The sequence below is a fragment of the Urocitellus parryii genome, chromosome 11 (assembly GCF_045843805.1).
Source record: "Urocitellus parryii isolate mUroPar1 chromosome 11, mUroPar1.hap1, whole genome shotgun sequence".
NCBI lineage: Eukaryota > Metazoa > Chordata > Mammalia > Rodentia > Sciuridae > Urocitellus > Urocitellus parryii.
In genome coordinates this window covers 81,752,646-81,773,684 of record NC_135541.1, presented here as the reverse complement: position 1 = coordinate 81,773,684, position 21,039 = coordinate 81,752,646, and the positions used below count along the sequence as shown (strand labels likewise).

The 21,039-nt window shown below is 41.6% G+C and overlaps 1 pseudogene; it reads left to right on the top strand.

Annotated features, from left to right (window-relative positions):
* The first annotated feature begins 10,581 nt into the window (after positions 1 to 10,581).
* Positions 10,582 to 11,675, top strand: LOC144249303 (protein arginine N-methyltransferase 6-like; annotated as a pseudogene).
* Positions 11,676 to 21,039: the final 9,364 nt, after the last annotated feature.

Below are 21,039 nucleotides of genomic sequence, written 5' to 3'. Positions count from 1 at the left end.
AAGCCAATTGATGGCTCAATGCAAGAAGCCCTTGGAAAAATTATAGCAGCAATGACACTGTTAGCAAAGATACCGAGTTACAATTTGTTGTAGATTACAATTTATTGTCTCAGTCCAGGTAAAGCAGTGTCTCAATAGATTAACTCACAGTCCAGGTAAATCACAGTCCAGGTAAGTTCTGCAGGCAGCTAGCTTAAATCACAGTAAAGGTAAGTTCTGCAGGCAGCTAGCCTAAGCTGTAGCAGCAGAAACAGCAACAGCTCAGAAGTCTTGTCCATTTCTCAGCTGAAGTTTTGTCCGGTTTTCAGCAACACTGGAAATTTTTCCACCCTTGTCTTAACCAGCACTGGGATGAAGGCAGGAACTCTGGAAATGATGCTAAAGAAAATCCTGTAGTATTACACTTAGAAAACAACCTTCTGAACAATTTAGTACATTATCTCAAGGTTTTTTACATTTGAAATAAGCCTTAATAGTACTCATTATTCATTAGCTTCCAGGTGTGGGAGAACCATTGTAGTTATTGGCCTTGGAAATGATCAAACTTCAGGGATGCGGGCCAGGCCTTATTCCACCTGCAGCATCCTGGGCAGCCCCAGATGGCCTGGGGAGAGTCTGGGGAGTATTCCAGACTCAACCTGTCACTAGGTACAGGGAGCAAGAGCCTAGGAGATTGTGCCTCCCCGTCAGGTTTCTATCTGGGCTCTCACACTGGCATCCTGCTCCCGGGCAGGGGGCAGGGAAGAGCCGCTGCCACCACTTGGAAAGTCCTTGCTGTGCCATGACCTGCTCGCGCATGTGGCAGCTGCCGCACCAATTCACGCACCCTCCAGTAATGAAAAGTATTCAGTAATAGCTTTTTGCTGCAACTTTTTTTCTGATAATCCTTCCTCCTCTGAACTTTCTTCTTTCTTACTAGAGTTCCTGGGCTTCCATCAACACATGCCCTAACTATTCTTGGTTCCACTGGGGTGCCTTCTTCCCTTAGTAGTTTTCTTAACACCCCTTCCATATTTTCATCACAAAGATAATTCAATACACTGAGACAAATCAAGACAAAAACATACTGTATCAATCTTCTCCATTTTCTCAAAATGACCATTTTTCCTCTTGCCCATCTGCCTAGGGATGAGCAGATTTGCTCCCATCCTATCTATGGATGGGCAACTTTTGTTTTCATCACTTACCCCCAAGTGTCCCTGGGCTCCCAGTATGGGACACCATCTGCCACAGCATGGCTGCAGCAAAATACATGGGGGGTGACCAGGAACATGTGTACATTGATACAGCAGGAGTGGGAGCCATTTATTGTAGCACAGGAGGGGTATATATACATGACACACAGCTTATCTTAATTAACATAAACTAGATACAGCAGTCAACCAATAAGGAATCTCCACACTTAATGGCGCACTGGCGTTACTTCACAAACCACTCCCTCTGGCAAAATGCAGGCGCCATCCTGACTTGTTTACAGACTCTAATGCCAGGTGCCATCCTGACTTGTTTACAGATTCTAACATCCCTGTCTCTTAACATTGGAAATTATTAGGACTCTGCACACTGTATTCTCTCTCCCTTGTCATCTCTCCCAGTCTCATGGCTTTAAAGACTTTCTGAAAGCTGTTGGTTCCAACCCCTCCCAGTCAGCTATCAGCCACCTCCTCTCTCTTGCTAGGGTGTTTCTTTGAACACCAGATTACTAGTTCAAGTTGCCTACTTGACATTTTTACTTAGATGTCAGATTAGCATCTGAAACTTAACAAAAACAAAACTAGATTCTGATATTCACTCTGTCCTAACCCAGTTTCTCTCACAATCTTGTCCATCCCACTACATGGCAGCCACAGTCTTCTAAGTGCTCATATCAAAACTCCTGACTACCCTCTTTTGTATCATACACATGACCCAGAAGAAAATCCTGTCACCATTTCAAAATATATCAATAATCCAAACAGTTCTTACTTCTTCCATCCTAGTACAAGCCACCCTCAAATTTTGTCTGTGTTGTAAAACTATACTAACTGCTCTCCTTGATTTCATCCTTACCCTAGCTACTCTCAATACACCACCAAGAGTGAGGGTGTTACAACTTAAGTTATATCATGACACACACTTGTTTAAAACCATCAAATAATATACCAGTAAAAGCCCAAGTCCTTACAATTTCCTGCAAGACCTCATGTGATCTGGCCTGTTACCTCTTCAATGACACACCTCCTGGCATCCTCTTTGTCATTCACTCTATTCCAAACTCCCTTCAGCCCCTACCTCTTCCTATTTTTTTTTTTCTGGAGCTATAGATCCCCCACACTTGTAAAAATTTTGAGGCAGGGTTTTGGTTTCCCAGGCTGGGCTGCCACTTGTGATCCTCCTGCCTCAGCCTCAGAGCCACTGGGCTTGATGGGTAGCTGAGCCAAGTAGACTTCCAGGCACCTAGCTTGATGCCATGTCTTTTAATGTTGGATCTAAACAGGTCTGCATCAGTAAAGGGTAAAATTCTTAGGTTTTTTTTTCTTTTTTTTTAATAATTGGGACTAGCTTGTGATTGATATTTTATGCAATTAAAATATTTTATATGAATGAATGAATAAATGAATTAACTGGGAAAGAGAATGTTTTCAATTACACCCTTTCAGAGGTTACTGCAAGAGAGTCCTTGAGATTGAAGGATAAAAATCTCAGTTGAAAAACCTGAACTTTATGTAACCAAGTGAACATACACTTTAACAAGATATTGCATGTTCTTATACAGACAGGTAATTGCTATGCAAGTACAAAGATTTTTTTTTTTTTAAGCTTTCCCTGCAGACTTTGATTATAAGCATTTTCAGTTCCGAGTATGGGCAAATTTTAAAAGGAAAGGTGTGATTTTAACTCCTTCTATGCTCTTTTTTACCCTGGGTGACAGGCATTAGATAAAAGAAAAAAAGAAATGCCTGTATCAGTACAGGGCTGGGCACTTGGTAGGCCCTCAATACATTTTAATCCCTTTCCTTTTTCCTCTTCTTTATTTCATATTTGAAGGTTCCAGAATATTGAGTATTTAAAAGAAGTTTTAGTTTTTGGATTTCAATTTGACTAAAACAATGTCATATTCTGACATTCCCTATTAACTCTGAAACCCAAGGGAAAGAAATAGCTGGAAGGGCAGGGGGAGAAAAGAGGCGGTGCAAAAACTGAAACCAAAGGTGCCCAGAAAGCTGTAGAAAGAAGCTTTTTTGGCTGCTGCTGTTGTTGTTGTTTTTAACCCCAGAGAGTCGTGATGGCGCTAACTGCCATTGAGGTTTAGTTTCCCCGCTAGGCTTCAGCCCGCCATGAATCTCCCCGCCCTCCCTGTGCCTCCCGCTTCTGCCCAGTAGTGCGCTGCAGATCGCGGCCACTGGGGGCGCCCCAGCCCGAGTGGCTGAGGTGGAGACAGCGACCACACTCTGAGCTCCGCTTCTCACAGCTCTCAGAAGGATGGCGACAGCGGCGACGTGCGCACCTAAGGGCACCCTTCCTGGGCCAGCTGCAGCACAACTGCTCCTGGAGGTCAGCTGAGGTTGGTGCCCCAGCCGCTCTCGACCTGGGCTACTGAGAGAGAGTGGAGGCCTTGCCGCCACAGCCCCGGAGCCCCCTGCCTTGCCCCTGTGCGCAGCTGGAGGCCCCAGCCCTAGATCTGGGCGGATCGGGGCTTAGCGGAGCTAAGGGGGCGGCACCCGCCTGTGCTGCCAGCTTGCTGGCGCCTGGCTCTCACAATGTTAAAGAAGTGTAAGTTTAAGGTGGACTTCGAGCTCCAGGAGCTCTCTTCTGTACCCTAAGTCAATGGGGTCCTCTTCTGCAAGATGGGGCTGCTGGACAGCAGCAGCTTCACCCCGGAGTCCTCCGGGTCTCCTGCTCCTCCTGAGCTGCCATGCCCCCTGCACAGCCTAGGCTGGTTCATGGACAGCATCCCTTCCGTTGGCCCCTTCATTCCAGCCAGGCAGCCAGCCTCCTGAGCTAGCTGTCCTCCAGGGACTGGTCTGAAACCAGTCAGGAATGTATCCATCAGCACAAAGTGCTTCACAAATGGGTTTATCTAGGCTGGCCTTGGCTTCTGCATTCCTGGCTCCAAATGGTTCCTGGTGACAGCTCTTTCCTCCCAATTCTCTAGGAATGGGAGAGATGGCCAAAGGGAGAGAGGATGCTTCTTGTTTTCCTTAAGAAGCATTAAGTGCTTCTTACAAAGTGGAATTAAAAAAAAAATGACCCCAGCTGCTGGAGTTCAAAGAATGTGCTCTGATCAGCCTGTGCTTGGTGTCACTCTTCTTTCTGGTGGTCTAGGAGGGATTTTGCATGCCCAGATTGAGGCTGAGGTAGGACATGTCAGCCTTAATTTAAGGCAAGTGTTCCTAGCAGATCAGGCAACAGTCCATGAGACTATAGATTGCACCTCCAGCTCCAAGCTAATGCTCATCGAATTACCTGTCTTGAAGTGACCACTTTGAGTCTCGATGTGGGGGACTTAGAACCAGGAGGGAAGCCCAACCTCTGTGCTCATTTTGAAATGAGCCTATCGCTGTGTGCCCTGTGCACTCTCTAAGAGAGACATTAGTAGGTCCCAGAATGCAGCCAGGTGTGGCAATGTTCCTTGAGTAATTTCAGGGTTATTCACAGATTGATAGATTTGCCCTAGGGTGTTTTTTTTTTCTTTTCAAGAAAATAGAAAACAACAACAAAAAAGTTTATAACTGAATTTTTGAGTTCTTGAGGTCAAGGAGAAGGGTTAATAATCTTTGTTTAACCCACATTTAGTGGTCACAAACTTTATTTTTACACTAAAACTATTGTACTTTCTTTTTATCTGTCATCTCATTAAAATTGTAAAGGAAATAATGTCAATGGATTTTGGAATTGGAGCCAGAAAATTGTCCATTGTGTCAATGTTGAAGTCTATGGGAGACCGATAATGTCTGGTTGGTAAACGAAAGGATGTGCAAAGCACTATTGATTCTCAAAATTAATAAAGAGTGCACTGAGGATAATTTTACAAATTAAATTTTGGTAACAAATCTGAGGATATTCAGCTAATTAATTTCAGTACATAATTTTTAGCACACCTATAAGAGAATACTGAAATATTATAATATTTCAAATTATATGTGTGTGTGTGTGTGTGTGTGTGTGTGTGTGTGTGTGTGTTTACCAGCTCCCAAGGTAGGGAAAAGCCTACATCAATTCTGAATGTACTCTATGTGAAAGTGACAGTCTTGTTTTGCTGCTAGGTTCTACCCCCTGCCTGGAGCAGTTAGGTGAATACTCCTGGCCCAATGGTGACACCTGGTGGTCAGGACACTTGTTGGCTACCTTCTTAAGTCAGTTATTTAGTCATTGCAGGCAAACATGTCCACTAGGCTTTTTGAATATATATATATATATATATATATATACATATATATATATATATATATATATATATATATATATATATATTGGTACCGGGGCTTGAACTCAGGAGGACTGGACCACTGAGCCACATCCCCAGCCCTATTTTGTATTTTATATTTATACACAGGGTCTGGCTGAATTGCTTAGCACCTCACCATTGCTGAGGCTGGCTTTGAACTCAGGATCCTCCTGAAATATACTATCCTATTTAATTCTCACAGCAAGCCTAGGGATCCACATTTTGTGAATAAATGATTCAAAGTCCCCACAGATGATATGTGTAATGCTGCGATTTTGATACAGGTGTGACATCAAACAGGGTGATGCCAGATAAAGGGGGAAAGTGTGTTCTGTGCTGAAGAGTTTCTAAATAGGCAGCTTCCTGATGGTATTAAGGTGCAGTGGGTATCATTTGATTTGTCCTCTGCAAGACATGGAAATGAAAAACTATCCTGTGATAAGCTTCACCCTTTCTCTTCCAACTAAAATCTGGCATTAATCACGGTAAACAGAGATAAACATATTGCTTAATTTTTTGTTCCTTTTTTTTACCTTTTAGGCTGAGCAGAGAATGAGAAAAGTCTGATTTTTGATTTATTCCCCCCTTCTTGCTCAATTCTTTTAAAAATTTTTAATTTTTTTTCAGAATATTATGTAGTTGGAATCGAATAGTTTGGAGCCCTTTCAGACTGGTGTCTTTTGCTTAGTAATGTGCATCTAAGCTTCCTCCATGTCTTTTCATGGCTTCCTAACTTTTTTTTAGTGCTCAATAATATTCTGTTATCTAGAATTCAATTCATTTGTTTTCATCAGAACATCTTGATTGCTTCCAAGTTTGGGCAGTTATGAATAAAGAAGCTATAAACATGCATAGTTAGGGTTTTATATGGATATATTTTCAATTCACTGGGTTTAATACCAGAGACCATGACTGCTGGACCACATGGTGAAAATGTTGTCCATGCTTTATAAAGGTGAATGGTTCACTGGAGGCCAATAATTAACATTCTGCTTTGTAAACATGTAACTTAAGGTCAAAAAAGTTAAATAACTTACACAAGTATTACACTAGTAATAAGTGATAGAGCAGGTTTAAATTTTGGGTTTTCTCCCTACTGGCCCAAGACGTTTTACTGTCTTATGTGGCTTCCTCATTACATGACAGAGAAAAAGTTTAGATTTCTTACCCAGAGGTCTAAGTCTAAAATTATCACACAGCTCAAAAAAGACTGCAGTAATGTCATACCTAGAACTGGGTAGGGAAAAGGTACAAGCTAGAAAAGTATAATATTTTAAGACCTTCAAGAGTGATGAGGATATTAAAGTTTCAAATAAACCCAAGAGTTTTATTTATATTTAAAACTTGTTAAGTCGATAGTGAAATAGCAACCTATACAAGGGATGAAAATACTTACAAATCCCATATCCCATAGGGTTTAATATTCAGAGTTGGGCTGGGTTTGTGGCTCAGTGGTAGGGCACTTGCCTAGAATGTGTGAGGCACTGGGTTCGATTTTCTGCACCACATAGAAAAATAAATAAAGTTATTATGTCCAATTAGAACTAAAAATATATTTATAAAAAATACCCAAAGTAATGGGCTGGGGTTGTAGCTCAGCAGTAGAGTGCTTGCCTAGCATGGGTGAGGCCCTTCATCATATAAAAATAAATAAGTAATATTAAGGTACGTGTCAAACTACAACTAAAAAATAAATATTAAAAAAATACAAAGTAAATAAAGAACTCCTTCAACTCAACAATAAAACTTGATTAAAAAATGGGCAAAGGATTTCTCCAAAGAAGTTGCACAAATGACCAATAAGCACAAGATGTACAGCATAATTTACCATTATGAAAATCAAAACTACAATTAGGAACCACCTCACACCCATTATGATTGGCTACTATTAAAAAATAATAATAGTAACTAGTGTTGACAAGGGAATGGAAAAACAGGAACCCTCTTGTGTTGTTGGTCGGGTAATGTAAAATAGTGCAGCCACTATGGAAAACAGTATGGCAGTTGCTGAGGAAACATAATAAGCAATTCCACTTTGGGGTATAAGTCCCCAAAAGAATTGATAATAAAAACCAAACAGGTATTTGGACACCCATGCTCATAGCATTATTTGCAGTAGCCAAAGGTGTAAGCATTTTAAGTGTCCATCAAAGGTTAAATGGATAAACAAAATTTGGCATACACACATATAGTAGAATACTATTCATCCTTAAAAAGGAAGGGAATTCTGATACATCATTAATAAAATTCAAGGATACGATGCTATGTGAACTAAGGACAAATACTGTATAATTCTACTTAACATTAGTTAATCTGACCCAGAGTAGTAAGATTCATAGAGAAAGAAAGTTAGATTGGTGATTGCCAGGGAATGAATAGTGGAATATGGAGTTGCTAAATGGAAATGGAGTTTTGGTTTCTTAAGATAAAGAGTTCTGAAGATTGGGCACACAACCACATGACTGTAATTAAGCAACTGATCTGAACTGTATACTTAAAAATGGTTGTGATGGTGAGTGGTATGTGTATTCTACCATTAATTTAAAAAAAATGTGTAAATATTTTGACCAAGCCCCATATTTTTATAAGGCTAAGCTAATTACTTATGTGTTATTATATTCAAGTAAAGTACACGAGTGTTAAAAAGAATTTTCTTTAATTCTCAATTTTTGATGAGTCCAGTCAGTCACTCTACTAATATGATTTAGTAGACATATAGCTTAGGATAATACAGTGATTAATTTTTATTTGACACTTTTGGAAAGTTCCTCCATCATAGTATATCTGTTTAACTCTGAGGCATTGCCAAGTTGTTTTTCAAGAGGCTGCACTATGAAATGCTTTCTTGACAGAAAGCATCAGTGCAAGCAAGTGTGCTTCAGGTTAGCTAGGTTCTGGGGGCTCAGGGTTCTACAAAATTTAGATTTCAATCCAAGGTCATGGGAAAACATGTGATGTTCAATGCCAGGACTGTGATGGTACAAGAGGGGAACATGGAAGTGCCTACAGGACCCTCAGCAGAATCCTCACCATGGATGGGCACTGAGGACATGAAGCTATAATGGTGCTGTGATGTGCCTGGCCTCCTGTGAAGGCAGGGAAACTGGGAAAGTGTGAAACTGCTGGTGGATCTGCAAAGTGAAAATGGCTCCAAAAATCCAGGGACTGGAACCCAGGAGCATTCAACCTCTGAACTGCATCCCCAGCCCTTTTTACAAACTTTATTTTGAGACAGGGTCTTGCTAAACTGCCCAGGTTGCCTTCAAATTTGCAATCCTCATGCCTCAGCTTCCTGAGTAGTTGGGATTATAGGAAGGTCAAGGTCAAGGTCAATTTCTGTTTTTTTTTTTTTTTTTGCTTTTTATGTTTTTTGTTTTGTTTTCTTAGTACTCAGGATTGAACTCAGGTGTGTTCAACCACCAAGTCTCATCCCCAGCCTTCTTTTCTTTTGTATTTTATTTAGAGAGAGGGTCTCACTGAGTTGCTTAGCCCCTGCTTTTGCTGAGGCTGGATTTGAATTTGCAATCCTCCTGCCTAAGTCTCCCAGGCTGGTGGGATTACAGGTATGCACCACAGCACCAGGTGGAAGGTCAATTTCTTGATGTGAAATAATCAGGCAGATCTGTGGCAGGGCTGCTTTAGCCTGTGGATAGAGATCCATATGTTTAGTTTTTGTCTCCACCTCTTTTTTTCCCCTATTTTCTGTTACCTGTCCTTACAATACACTCAATCATGTATGTGCAGCAAGGCCTGTAAATATAGACACCACCCATTAGTCAGTGGTGGATCTCTCTTACTAAGTGAAAAAGAAACAGTCCAAAAGTACTCTAGGAGTAGAGTGGAGGTTGCCAGTCTGGGAGTTATCCTTATTAAGGGTGAAATGTTGCAATTTGCCAAGATGGAAATATTCTGAAGATGGTTGTTGGTGATGGTTGTACAAATGTGAATGTACTCAATGCCATGAAACTGTAGACTTCTAGTTAAATATTAAATTTTGTATTTTACTAATATATATATATAAATAAGTCTGATTCAGAAAGTCAAGGTTGAATGTTTTCTCTCATAGAAGGAAGCTTGACCAAAGAAAGGGGAAAAAGTGGGGGAGGAATCCTGTGAAAGTACAAGGGAGATCAGTGGAGCAACGGATGGGGAGGGAGGAGGAATGGGAAAGGAGAGGAAAAATGGATTAAAATTGACCAAATTATGCTATTCACATGTGAATGCACCACAGTGAATTTGAGCTTTATGTTTATATATAAAGAACTAAATTTTAAAATTATAAATAAATAGAAGGAAGACCATTAGAGTAGAAAGGAAATAGGAGGAGGGAGAAGGAGAGGAAAAGGGGAAGTACTGGGGATTGAAGTGGAGAAAATTTTATTCCATGATATATAATTATGTCAAAATGAGCCCCACTATTATGTGTAACTATAGTATACAAATAAAACATTCAGAAGTAAAAACATATGGTGTGTTAATGAAGATTTACTACTGATATACCACTCTTTAAAATGCCTTTTTTTAATTGATTTTTTATATGACAGTGGAATACATTACAATTTGTATTACACTTACAGAGCACAGCTTTCATATCTCTTGTTGTATATAAAATATATTTACACCAATTTGTGTTTTCATACATGTACTGTGGATAATGATATGCAAACATAAGTCAAATGTTATTGAAGTCAAAATGTCTGACTTTCTGTCATCTCATTTTCCCTTTTCTGGTTGAATCCTATCACTCCTATTTCAAAACTTAGCTCACATACCACTTTTACTAAATAGTCTTTTCTAATTTCTCAGCCAGAATTAACAGTTCCATTTTTTTCTTTGAACTTACCCTTAACCAGTAAGGGGAAAGAGCATATGCCCCAGTAAGTCCCAAAGGTATATATGCTAGAGAAATGAAAATAAAATGTTCACATAGAAACTTGCACATGAATTTCATATGGCATTATTCATAAGAGCCAAAAATATGTAAATGACCCCAGGATCTGTCAACTGAATAAAATGTGGTGTATCCATAAAAGGGAATATTTGGCAATAAAAAGAAATGAAGTACTCATACATGCTGCACTGTAGGTGAAACCTGAAAACATCATGTTAAGAAGCCAAACACAAAAGACCACATATTGTATGATTCCATTTATATGAAATATCTGGAGAGTCGTGGGGGGGGCGGCAGCAAAGGAGGGGAGAGGACTGAAGAAGAAGAGCACGGAGAGCAGGAGGTGGACTTGCCATGATCCCGACCCCAGAGGACTAAGAGCAAGCAAGCAGGACCACCTGTATTAGGAGTGCTACAGGGACATGTCGGGGAGGAGAGGATCTCCAACTGCGTCCTCACCAATGCCTACCGCCTTGGCATCCTGCGGAAATGGGCAGCTCGGCAAGGCAAGACCTTGTTGGAGGTGGGCACAGGCACTGGCATTTTGAGCATATTCTGTGCCCAGGCTGGTAGTGCCATTTGGCAAGGGGCCCGAGAGGTAGGGCGGCTCAACGGGCTGGAGGACCAAGTGCATGTCCTGCAGGGTCCGGTGGAGATGGTGGAGTTGCCAGAGCACGTGGATGCCATCGTAAGCGAGTGAATGGGCTATGGACTTCTGCATGAGTCCATGCTGAGCTCTGTGCTGCACCTGCAGACCCAGTGGCTGAAGGAGGTAGGTATTCTCCTACTGGTTTTCACTGAGCTCTTTGTAGCCCCCATCAGCGACCAGATGCTGGAGTGGCGCCTAGGCTTTGGAGCCATGTGAAGCAGCACTAAGGCATGGACATGAGTTTCCTAGAGAGTTTCGCCATAAGCTGCCTCGTGAGCCACTGGGAGATCTTGGTGCAGGGTCATTCCGGCCAGGATGTGTTGGCCTGGTTGTAGCACTTTGCTCAGCTCCAGCTGACCTGCGCGCCTAGAGCTGGAGCTGGAGGCAAGGTGGGTGGGCACTTCCGCTACAGCTGTTATGGCTGGGCGCCCATGCATGGTTTGGCCTTTTGGTTCCAGGTGACCTTCCCTGGAGGAGATTCTGAGAAACCCCTGGTGCTGTCCATCTTGCCGTTTCACCGGGCCACACTCTGGAACCAGGCACTCCTCTTCCTAAAGGAGATGGTACAAGTGGAGCAAGGCAGGGTCATTTCAGCAGAGATCATGCTGCTGCCCTCCCAGGACAACCCTCTTCACCTGTGATTTCTGCTGTGCTACAAAATGGGGGACCAGGAGGAAAAGACCAAAGACTTTGCCATGGGGGACTGAACATTGCTTTTTCTCCAAGCCGCCTCCCAAGGCAGTCTGGCCTGTTTGGGAGAAGAATAGGGAGGTCGGAGGAGAAAGGGAGATTTCATGTGCAAGTAGGGGACTATCTTTTCCCTCATGGTTCTTGGGGAGAGAGAGTGACTTCAGTCTCCATTAGAGGAGATTCTTCTGGCAATTTATAAAGTGATCTCCTCAATCACTGATACAACATGCTTATTGATAGGCTTTTAAGCCTTAAAAGCATGTGGTAACAAGCACTTGTATTTCCATTTCTTTTCTTTCATGGAGGAAAAAAAAAAGATGGATAAAATGTCAGTTTATGGTGGGTCCCATGCACAAACTAAACACCTCACACCTTATCTAAGTCTGCAGCTGGGAAAAGGGTATAAGAGTTCAGTTTCACTCCGGAAGTTTCCACTATGACTTAACCTCTCCAGAGCCTTAATTTCTGTGTCTGAATTCCCTCCATTGCTAGATGCCTGTAGGCTATGGTACTTGTTCCTCATTCTTCCCTAAATAAAACTCATTAGTGGTAATTAAGGGGTGGAGATGAGGAAGTAGTTTATATAGCCCAGTTCCTACTACTTTTATTGGGTGCTAAAGTTTATGAACACATGGAAATGGACTTTATATACTTATATAGCATACCTAAGAATTTCAAAATCCACATTTAGGAAAAAAAAAAGTCTGAAAAACCGCGAAGTAGCATGGATTTTAAAAATTCTTATTACTATTAAAACTGAACCAAGAAAACGTCTTACTGTGTTCCATAATATTGGAGTAATTATGAAACAGGCTGATAGAGAAGGTTTCTGGACCTAAACCCAGACCTTATTCATTACCATGGGTACATTATTTAAGCTCACTAAAATAAGGAAAATACAATCCCAGCTAGAAAAGTGTAGTCAATTTAAACATGTGGAGGGATTAACTGACTTGGCATATTTACAACTAGTGAAAGTTCCTTTCTTTTCTTTTTTAACTTTTTATTTATTTATTTTTTTAAGATCACCCAAAATTGAAAGTTGTGAATTTGGGAAAATGGCTTGTAATGAAGTGTGAGTCATGTTGTCCAATTCATTCCACTGATATTTCCCTCCTTATCTCTATGGCAAATAAAATATTTGCATTTCTATTATTTTTAGAGATTAAGTAAGACTTGTGTGCTGTTTATGAGTTATAGTGCTTTTTGCCTTTTTAATGCCAGTTCTTAAGTGTTACAAACCCTTCAGAACATAGCTTCAGGGCAATTCAAAGGACTAAAGGTATGGTTTTTGCATATTAGTAGCTTTTATATGCTAATAGAAAAGTGCAGAAGTTGTGTTCTTAAGTACTCTAGCATTTTATTTATTGTAACTTGCATTCTCTTTTCTTCATTGCATATTAAAGTATTTAAGTCTAAAAATAAAAATAAAAGAAATATCTGGAAAAAGCAAAATCTTAGAAACAAATGGTAGATAAATTGTTTACACTTGATTCTGAGGGGTGGGAGGGAGGGAGGTATAGAATGACTACTAATGAGTACAAGCTTTCTTTTGGAGGTAACAAAAATGTTCTAAAACTGATTATAGTGATTTCACATACTGAATATACTAAAAACCATTAAAAATATCTTTTAAATAGATAAATTGAGTATTATGTGAATTATATCAAAAAAGTTGTTTTAAAAAACAAGTGTTTTCTGATTAATTCCCATCATGCACAATCTAATTCCTTGGACAAGTGCATTCTTTTATTTAACAAATACCTATTGAATATCTACTAGATACTATTTCAGGAATTAAACTACTTATTATTTTTTGCTTTTTTCAATACTATGAAATTATTTTTCTTGGTGTTTATTCTCTTACCTGTACAATGTATAAAGATTTTATTATTCTGATTTATCTTGATTTCCATAATCTGTATAGAGGCTTTTTTTTATTAAATTTAGTTTTTTAGGATCAGATTATGTATCTAAATTCTATTAGAAATTTTTAACTTGTATGGCAGTTTATACTCAAGAGCAAATGTTATCATGTGTCATGTTAGCCAGTGAGTTTTATGTTTATTATTCCTACCAATATATCCATTATGGATTGAATAAAAGAATTACTTTTTTTCTTAGGTGATTCTGAATATTGTCCTCCAGCCTCTGTCTTAGGGTTTAGGGAACAAAGTTCTTCAAGGTTGACATTTCCCACTTTTGACGGATTTGCTAAGACATGGACAGAACCATGAAGGAATGTTGAAAACATAGTGTCCAGCAAGAGAGCAGAGAATGTTTTGGGATATAGTGAGGGACAAGAATGCAAAGTGTATTGAGTGTTAGATTTTGTGTGGATGCCAACATAAAAATTGGGCTTACTTCTGGTAGGTGCAGGACAGGCTGAGTAAGCTGTCTGCAGGGCATGCGAAACAAAGTTAGCTGCAGGATGACCTGGCCTCTCAAACCCTCTGTCTGGTTCTTTATCACCTGTTTACTTCAAGCCCAAATGCCCAAGCCCCCGCTCAAGGCTGAACACTCAGCCCACCACTCAAGGCCGAACACTTATCCCCCTTGCGCTAACAAGGCAGCTTGCAGACCCAGAGACCCCATTAGATTTGGGATATAAAAATTCCCTCCTGCTGGGCCCCTCTCTGTCTCTTGCTATCTCTCTTGATTTCTCTCTCTCTCTCTCTCTCTCTCTCTCTCTCTCTCTCTCTCCTCTTTCTTTCTTTTCTCCTCTGTTGCACTGCTGTAATAAAGATCTCTTGGTTGATCTGAGTGTTGTTGTCACTTTCCTTTCATTGGTGTCGAATCCCCGGAGAGGGTTAAAAGCCCCTTTTGGGTCCCTCTTCCTTCAGAAGTGCCACTCACTGGACAGCCTGAACCCATTTTCTCGACCACCAGAACTCCATCCACCACCAGCCTTCGACTGGTGAGTTTCCCCTTCCTGGAGTCCTAAAGCCAATGGTAGTGGGAGGAGGATTTGACCATTGACAATCCAGCAAACCTCTTTGCCCACCTGTGGGGAGGAAAACACCCCACCACAGACTTTAAGGCCACAGTGGCCCTCAGGGACTCTTTCCTTGGGCAGATTAGACTCTTTGGTTCAAAATTATTCCCCTTCCCAGCTGGTAGTTTACCAGCATAGGCTTTGTAAGTCTCCCTCAAAGGACTGTGTAACCTCCAGGGACCCATAACAGAGAACCAAACATCACACTCCACCCATACCTTCACAGTTTCAGTGGCTCTCATAAAGTCCTAGTCCTCACCTTCAAGACTCGGGTACTAGAGAGATGCTTACTCTCCCCTTCCTCTCTCTTCCCCTGTCTCTCTCTTTCCCCTCTTTATGGCCATGGGATTATCTGGCCTCTTCAGAAGGGGTCCCAAAAAGCCTTGGCCAAGGTCTCCCTGGGCTCTGGCTCCATCCAGGAGGAGAGCTTCGACTGTTAGGATTTGGTGATGACCAATCTCTGCAGCTTCAACGTGCCACTAAGGCACTCCTAATTTTTGGCTCTAGTGGGGATGCCCCTTTTGCCAATAAATCAGTTTCCTCCTCCTCTCTTATACTATCTTTGTGTCTCCTTCCCTCTCCCTTATACAATGTTTGTGTCTCCTTCCTTCACCCCTATTCTACTTTGCGTCCTCTTCCCTTCTCCTTATACTACGTTTGTGACATGGGTAATGTGTCCTCTCTGCTGGTCGACTGTATCCTACAATGCCTCTTGGATAACCTCAAAACCCTCTCCTTGACACCAGACATCAAACCCAAAAAATTTATCAAATATAGCACCCAGCCCTGGCCCACTTATCCCTTAAACAACCAAAGCAGATAGCTCCCTTTTGGGTCCCTGGATCCCTCCATTCTAAGGGATCTCTAAATTATTGTGAGCATTCAAAAAAATAGTTACAGATCACTTTCTTCTTGCTCCGTTCCAATTATGCTCTCTGCACCTCTTGCAAACATCTACAAATTCTTCCAGCTTACAAATCAACTCCCCCAACCATCTGTCCCCAACTTTCTCCTCCTCCGCACTCATCCACTACTTTTGACCCTGCTAATGAACCTCCATCCTATAGCCTAGCTTGAGTAAGTCCTCACCCTCAGCCATCTGCCCCAGGCTCTCTGCCTTCACTCCCACCTCAGTAACCTGCTTTCTCCCCTCCAAATACTAGATAAAAAATGTACATCACCACCCTTCCTCAGACTCTTGGCCCCTTGCTGAGGTAGCAGTTACTGAAGGAATCCCTCCACTCACTCACTCCTCTCTTCTCCTGTCAGTGCCCACACTCAGTCCCACCAGGTCCTCTTACCAGCTAACCCAAAGCTCAAACCAGCTGAGGAGAGACCTCAGACCTCTGTTCAAGATCTGGTGAAAGTGGCCTTTAAAGTTGCTTTGTCGTCATTAAAAACAGGTTACTAAGAATTAAAGTCCCTTACAGGCTTTTTGAGATATTCACTCCCGTCTTCCCCTCTGCTCTACCTGTTCTACTGCTCAAGTTTTCCTTGCTAGGGGAAATCCCAAACCCCTTTCCAATTATTCTTTTACATCTTCTTCTTCATTCTTAGATCCACCAGAGCTGCTCTCAGCCCTGCCTTCCCATCTTCCTCCTCCCTACCCAGGCCCACAGAAAAGTCTTAACTGACCTTCTCCAGCAATATTCATCATGGCTGATTTTAGGACTTTCAGCAAAAGAATCTCTACAAAAGAGTTCAGTGTAGATAAACTTCCTATTTTCATGTTGCCCTGTTTTACTTGGCTACTGTCTGGGAAAAATCAGCACTCCAGGTGCTGGACACCCCCTTACTAGTTTTTCACAAGTGCTGACTACATTTCTAAGATAAGGGAGTTACTACCTGTGCTCCATGGTAACAGCTGGCAGGGGGAGGAAAGAAAGGGAAGAAAAAGCTCTCCCCTTCCCAGGTGTCCTTGAAGGGTTAACTTTCCCAGAACAGAAAAGAAAAAAAAAAAACTGCTTTTTTGAACTTCTGCAGACTGTGAACTTCTGAGCTCCTTCCCTTATATGATGGGTGCAACATTCTGAAACTACCTAAACTTGGAGTTCAGGGGATTAATTGATTACAGCAGAAGCTCTGCAACCAAATAAAACTGTTTCCCTATCTTCACTGCTATCTTAGGTGCCTTGCCTTGTTCATCCCTAGAACAATATAATTATATACATTTAAACATTGTTTATGTTTTCATGAAATGGTAAACAGATGTGATTAATTGTGTACTGCTAATAACAAAATATCTCTTATTAAATTGGAATAATTTGCCTAAATTCAGAAATTTACAAGTATTATTTCAAAGTGTGAATAAAGAAAGAGTTTACAGATGGGAAAGAGAAATTAAAAGGTTCTAAGTATGGATTTAATAGAAGGAAAATGTGTTTATGGATAAGAGAGTCTATTAAGTAAATAAGAGGGTTTAAGCAAATGATAAAGAAGGTCTGTGTACATTGGCTATATAAGTTTAAGCAAGTGATAAAGAAAGTCTACGTACATTGGTTATGTATGTAAGTTTTTTGAGCAAGTAATCTTGAAGGAATTCAGGATCATACAACTATGGATAAACAACAACTGTTATTTTGCAATATTGTAATATGTTATTTCTTTAAGAGCTTAACTTGATTAATATGAAAGCATCAATGTAATTGTGGTACTATTACTCTTCTTTGTATATTAAACGTGTTCATATTTTCCAGGTATATAAGTCTTTAAGATAGGAGCTTTAAAAAATTATATCAATCTGATGTTCTCCAAAAGGTTGAATGGTAATTTTAGGCTTATAAAAATAACATATTGGAGATGTATTTATATCATTTAATGTTCTATAACTGGACCTGTTATGAATAAGATTATTATAAAGCTCTATACATTGGGTACAATTTAAATGTAATATCATATTGTGTTAGCTAATATTCATGTGACATCAAGCAACAATATATGTAAACTTTATAAAATAATATATTTAAAAAAAAGATTAACTTCAATACTAGAACACTTTACCTAAGATTTATAAAGAGCCCTGGCTTACCTGAGATAAGGCTATGCCTTCCATCTTACTTCATGTCAGAATGACTCCAAAGTAGGCCAAACTTCAGCTAAAGCCCAATACTCTTAATTTAAGGTGAAACTAACATTGCTGGATGTTTATGATCAAGACTTAAACTTAAATTAAAATGGCCAAGAAAACCAATATTTGGCTCTTGCCCTCTGAGTCAGTCTGAAATCTAGGGAACAGGGAATTTTTCTAAAGCGATTTGCACCTCTGGGTCACATAACCTCCTCATCAGGGAGACTATTGAGACCACTGGAGAATGAAAAGCCAATCAGTGCATTTGCTATGAAGAGGAGGTTCATTAGAGACAAGAGACATCCCTGATGCTTCCAAAGGAAGCCACATGGTCAAGCAAGACCTGGACCAATCCTAGCGCAAATGGCACTACCAGAACTAAGCAGCTGTTCTCAAGTTCCCCCACGAGTGACCCCTATGGGAACTCAGCTGACTCTTCACAATAAATAGAAACAAACTCAATTTTGTCCAGCTTGATCTTAAACACCTACCAAACAGTTAAGCCAAAACGCAGACATTCCTAGGAGTAATGAAGGACAAGAACAGCTAGAAAAGAGGAGACAGCAACCCGGCCAACAGTCTCCATGGGGAATGTTCAGTCAAATATGGCGTTGGCTCCTCCCCCTCGCAGGACCTCTATTAGTTCTCTTTATGTTTCTCCTAATAGGACCATGACTGTTGAATTGCCTACAGAAGTTCCTGCAAGATCAGATACATAAATTCACCAACCAGTCAGTAAATCAACTACCAGCCCCTGATGCCCAAGACAGAGACCTGGGACTCATGACCAACTCCTCTAACTCCAGAGACTCTGTGCCTATCTAAAACTCTCTCTAACCCCTTTTTCCAGTTTTCACAACCCCTCTTTCACATCCTAGGAATGAGAACTACTGTGCAGCAGGTCCACTCTGCTTGTTCAGTGTGCTCTACATTATCCCCACAAGGAAGCAACAAACCTAAACTCCCCACACATCAGATGAGGAGCAACTAGCCATGCAAAGACTGGTAGATCAACTTCACTCACATTCCTAGGCACAAATAGCTTCACTACCTACTTACTTTGGTTGATACTTTTTCAGGTTGGATAGATGCCTTCCCTGCATCCAGGGAAATTGCTGACACTTGACTCCATCCTCATTGAGGGGACCATTCCCAGGTTAAGACTTCCCACCTCCATCCAGTCAGACAACAGTCCCGCCTTCACTTCTCAAGTTTTTCAACTAGTCTCCAAAGGCCTCAACATCACTTAGAGGCTCCACATCCCCCACCAACCCCAGTACTTGGGTAAGGTTGAGAGGCCTAAGAGCATTCTCAATGATCATCTCACTACACTTGCTTGAACTCAGGCTCTTCTGGCCCAATTTCCTACTGTTGGCCCTCACCTGAATTCAGATAGCCCCAAGAGCCCCCTCAGGCCTTAGCCCCTTTGAGCAACTATATGGGTGCCCTTTCTTAACCACTCAAAGCTTTCCAATCACTCCTCCTCCCCTTGTGTCCTACGTGTCCTATCTCACACTTCTATGCAAACTCCTAAGGGAACATGCAGACCAGTGCCTTCCTGTGCCATTCATTGCCTCAATCCCAACACAACCACAAACTGAGTTGGACCTTCTTCAACTGGGTGACTCAGTCTTACTTCAGGAACTGCATTCTCCATCATTGGAGCCTTAATGGATGGGACCCCTTACTGTCATACTTACTACCCCAATGGTGACCAAGCTTTTGGGCCACTCCCCCTCGTACCATGTCTCCCACCTTAAAAGGCACCTTTCCAAATGTCCAGTCCTGGACTTCCACCATACCCACCAAACTCAAAATTTCTCACCAACCCTCTTCTTCTTTTACTAATCATTATTATCTCTCAAGTTTTTATCTCAAACCACAGATGCTGCTTCTACAACAAAGCCACCAGGATGACACCACCCACTCTCACTTTATGTGTCAAGGCAATTGCTCTTCCACTGGCTGCAATCAGGCTGTCACCATTAACATTACTGGATTCAATCAAGCCACTTCAATACTTCCTAGAGTCCCTACAACAAGACCAATGACTGACACCAAAGATTTCCTCCGATCCGAAATGGTTTGATGCCATTGACAACCTATGGCTTCAAGGAACTTTTATGGACTTTACCCCTACCAAAGTAGTTATCTGTAGCCACTGAGTGTTATATTTTGTTGAGAGCCACGGCCTAGTCAGAATGGCCCCTGGCATTTTGCCAGAAGTATTGGTTGAGAGGCAAGCCATTAAGATGATGCTGGATTGAAACAGGTTGTGTATTCAATTGTATATAGACCCCTGCTGTCCGCCTGGGAAACCTGCTACTTTGAAGTTCTCCTGGGGATTCCTGGGGAGTTCGCCTTGTTTGGTAAAGTTCTGGTGGTGGGAGTTCCGGTTGGTGTGTGGTGTGCCTAGAAGGGCCGTGTGGGTGGCGTTCTGTTCTCAGGAGTTCGGAAAATAAATAAAGTTTGTTCCTGCTTGAGTAGCTGGTGATTTGTGCCCAGCCAGACTGCAGCAATTTTTGGTTGCCCTGGTATTCTCAGACCTGTCCCCGACCCCAACATTCCTCCACTTCCCCTTCTAGGCCCAACTCCGCCCACCATTAAGCAGGAAGTAGCCAGAGGACTTTACACCATCCCCCATGTCACTTAGAAAAGCAAAAAGGGAGGAATGTTAGGTGCAGTACAGGCTGAGTAAGCTGTCTGCAGGGCATGCCAAACAAAGGTAGCTGCAGGATGACCTTGTCTCTCAAACCCTCTGTCTGGTTATTTATCACCTGTTTGCTTCAAGCACAAATGCCCAAGCAACCCCCCCCCTCAAGGCTGAGCACTTTGCCCCCCTGCTCAAGGCTGAACACTCAGCCTGCCACTCAAGGCTGAACACTTAACCCCCTTGTGCCAACAAGGCAGCTTGCAGACCCAGAGACCCCATTAGATTCTGGCTATAAAAACTCCCTACTGCCGGGCCCCCTCTCTCTCTCTCTCTTGCTCTCTCTTGCTTTCTCTCTCTCTCTCTTGTGTTCTCTCTCTCGCTCTCTCTCCCTCTCTCTCTCTTTCTCTGTCTCTCTCTTTCTCTGTCTCTTCTCTTTCTCTCTTTTCTCCTCTCTTTCACTGCTGTAATAAAGATCTCTTGGTTGCTCTGAGTGTTGTGGTCACTTTTCTTTCAACTCTGTAGCCAATATGAACTTTTAAATTTTTTTTAGATGTAGATAGACACAATACCTCAATTTAACTTATTTACTTATCTGTTGTGCTGAGGATCCTAACCCAGTACCTTACACATGCTAGGCAAGCACTCTCTAACATTGAGCCATAATCC